We start from the raw sequence: 3,833 nt of genomic DNA on the forward strand, positions 1-3,833 counted from the left end.
TTAAAAAACACAAAAGAAAATAATTTTTTGTTTATTTCTTTTTTACTGAATCTAAGCCTTTGACAGTTCCTCTTCTGGGTTGTTCTGCTCGCTGTGGTTCCTCTGGCAGCATTACTGCAGCATGGCAGTTTCCTAAGGAGAAGGACCCAGCAGATGCAGTTAGATCGTAACCACAGAAAGCTTCGTGCTTGTGTTCTCTGTGTTGGGCTATGGGCTAAACAGCATGCTTTATGTCCTTCTGTGCTTCCTGAAGTTTAAACTGGGTAATGTTTTTTTCATGTACATGGTTATGTTGCATGATCTGTACATACAACTCTATATGTACCAGTATGCTGGTATAACTCTTAGTTTGTAAAGTACTTTGAAAATTATTTGGATTGGAAAGGAGTTAAAGAAAGTTCTAATATTCTCAATCCAAAAACCCCCACAAACAAACATAAAGGAGTCAAACAAACTCCTTTATGAAGGCACTAAAAACATTGGTTCTCAGCCTGTGGGTCATGACTTCTTTGGGGTCAAATGACGCTCTCACAGGGTCATGTTATCAAATATCATGTACATCGGATACTTACATTATGATCCATAGCAGTAGTAAAATTACAGTTGTGAAGTAGCAGCGAAAGGAATGTTATGGTTGGGGTCACCACAACATGACGAGTTGTAAGGGACAACAGTTAGGAAGGCTGAGAGCCACTGCACTCATCACACTGGGCTGTGACTTGGGGATAAAAAGCTTACCTAGCATTAGGCACCGGATTCAATTCTTAGCATAGCAGAAAATGAGGGGGGAAAAAATCACAAATTGAATGTGGTTGTGTTTTTTTCAGTTTATAACCACGTCTTCCCAAGTACTTTATGAACAGAAGCTGCCCAAGCCTTGCTGTCTCTGAGGTGGCTGAAGTGTTTGGAGGACGTCGCTTGGTCATGCTGGTTAAAGCACTAGTTCACTAACCTCCCGTCTTAGCTGTGCCCTCTCTGCTGTGGATTCTTCTTTGGCTTGTGTTTGTTCTTCTCAGAAGGTATTCCCAGCTGTGAGGCTAGGGGTCAGCTCTGTGATAGGCACTTATCCAGCCTGCTCAAAGCCCTGAACTGAAAACAGTAACAACACAGTCACTATTCCTGACTTCTTCGGACAATCTATCTTCACTTTCTCAAAGTATCTCCTTGTTTCAGTGCCCTGTTCTTACCTTTAAGTAGTTATATTTGTACTCAGGGTCTTGTAAGACTTTTTGGATAGGGGGTTGTGTAGCAGTACTTTCTTGTCAGGACAGCGGCTCACAAATAATGTCCAGGAGACTTATTATTATGAATGCTTGGCCTTGGCTTTTTTCCTAACTAGTTCTTATAACTTAAATTAACCCATATTTCTTAATCTGCATTTTATTACATGATTTGTTACTAATATGTGTATTGCCCATCCTGCTTCCTCTGCATCTGGCTGGTGACTCCACTTTTCTTCTTCCTAGAGTTCTTTCTCTCTCTGCCTGGAAGTCCTGCCTATACCTCCTGCCTAGCTGTTGGCTGTTCAGTTTTTTATTATACCAAATCACAGCAATATATTTTTACATAGTGTAAAATTTCCTCCTTCTTGTCTAAATAAAAAGAAAAGGTTTTCAATCTAATACAGTAAAATTATATATGATAAAATTATATACGATAATAATTAAATAAGAATTAAATTTACAATATTCAGTCCATTTGTATTTGGCAAATTTGGAGAAATTGCTCTATTATCTATTTTATCTTGATGAGTTCAAAGCTTTATTCCTAAACCATTTTCAATCATAACTTATATTACCATCCTAAAAAAAAAATCTTTTAGATCTTAAATATCTTTTTAGATAAACAACTTAACCTTTAATGTTTTTAATGTTTCCCAACCTTATAAACTTTACATCTCTTTGTAAGTTTCTTTACTGAATTTGGTAACAAGGAAAACTCTATGACTGTCTTCACCTCCTTCAAAGACCCCAAAGGATATAATATTACCTGAATAAACAGTAAATGCAGAATAAGCAACTTCCAAAACTATAGAAACAACAGAGACATCTGGCTGCCTGGACAGTCACCCCCAGGTTCTTCTGCAATGTTGAGGCATCCCTCTTCAACCTACAGGCCAAGAATATATGACAGATTTTTCCTGTGAAATAGGAATTTTGAAGGACTGTCCTACCTTGTCTTAGCAAAGTTTGGTAGTCACCTTCTTTTGTGTCCTGCTTGTTCGATTTGAACAGCATACTGTCAGCAGTGGAGGCGAGGACGGTTTTTTGCCAAGTGGCTCGCTTTGTCACAGAGAAAGCAAACTCCATATGGTAGTTCTTCCATGCCCATCATCCTTTTGAAATAGATTGGTACTGTCAGGAACAGATGCGTCTTACTGTCATTAAAAACGTTATGTTATTAAAACATCTTAAATGCCATATTCTGTAGATCTCTGAAGTGTTTCGAGACCATCATCTATCTAAAATATATCTGACCTTGAGAACATACCTAACATAGCCATAAATTTGATTGTTAAATGACTAACTACTAACCTGTATTTATTAATTATCCTAAGTAGTTTCCAATTACATTGTTAAACGAACTGCATAGATACTATACTATACTTAAACAAGAATAGAAACATATATACAGTATAACAAAAATAACTTTAAATTCATATCAGCATACAAAAATCCATAACAATGTAAAATAAGTAAAAGTAGTAGTTACTTTTTAATTTAAAAGTAAATTCAGTAATCTACCCTTTTATTTCATCATTTCTATATCCCCTTTTCTTTTCAGAGTGAGATTCCATTGTTTAGCTTTCCCCCTGACCTTGACCAACCACAACTTGAAACCAACCCTCCTAGATGATGATAAACGTCCACAATCTATTGAACAACCGAAAACCATCTACCCCACCTCTTGGGAATGCCCAAACATCATGTTCTCTTGTTTGGGGGTGACAGCATCTCTAGTGGACCCTGACAAAATTGGCACAATAGTCAAGTCCTGAGAGAGCTAGCGATATTATTTTTTGTTTAGTCTCAATGTGTTTGGAAAGTGTAGAGCTTATCTGAAGTCTTGGCTGGACAGTCTTGTGAGACTGGATGGACCACCTTAGCTAGCAACTTTGAAGTTGTTCTGGATACAGATTTTGAGGAAGCTGCAACAGAGGTATTTTGAGAGGTTGGATCACAGGATATTTGTATTCATTGGTGTCTGGTCCTTTTTTTTCCTGAAAACACACAAACTTTTAAAGGTAACATATATGTCTGTATTAACACAAGTATGGAAAGAGCGGTGTGCTCAAGTCAGCTAAAGATGATGTTTGTTTTACATTAGAGCAGGTAAAGTGCATCTGACAACTCTATTTGGACTGTATATCCAAACCTATATCCATGCCACATAAAAGGATGGCATATAATAATAGGTCATGAGGACTCTGTAGCCAGCAGGATTTATCCTGTCTCATCTAGTCTTAGAGCTGTCCCCATAGTAAAGGGATCGGCATATATGTCACCTGTCCTGTAGAGTTTTGATTGTTTGTTTGTTTCTTCCTTTATGTCTATAGCCAAGATTTTTAGGAGGTTTCTCCCAATCAAATTTGGTCTTTATTAATTTTGAAGAAATCCGTAGCTTTTTGTTTATTGTGAAAACAAAAGCATAGCCTCTCCCCCAACAAACATATTTTCTGACTTCCATTCTGAAGTTAAGACTTTCTAAAAATATATAGACTGGCTTAATTTAGCAGTTTCCATAATCCAGTGTCTTTCAATAGCTATTGCTTTTTGTTCATTAACATTTAAACAATCCAAAGTCAACAAAACACCATATAGGATCTAGACACT

At 37.0% G+C, this 3,833-nt stretch overlaps 1 protein-coding gene across 1 annotated transcript in view; it reads left to right on the forward strand.

Moving 5' to 3' along the window:
* Positions 1 to 3,833, forward strand: part of Cep135 (centrosomal protein 135) — a 58,664-nt gene that overhangs the window by 9,643 nt on the left and 45,188 nt on the right. The window lies entirely within an intron of this gene.

Source organism: Microtus ochrogaster, linkage group LG1, assembly GCF_000317375.1.
Source record: "Microtus ochrogaster isolate Prairie Vole_2 linkage group LG1, MicOch1.0, whole genome shotgun sequence".
Taxonomy (NCBI): domain Eukaryota; kingdom Metazoa; phylum Chordata; class Mammalia; order Rodentia; family Cricetidae; genus Microtus; species Microtus ochrogaster.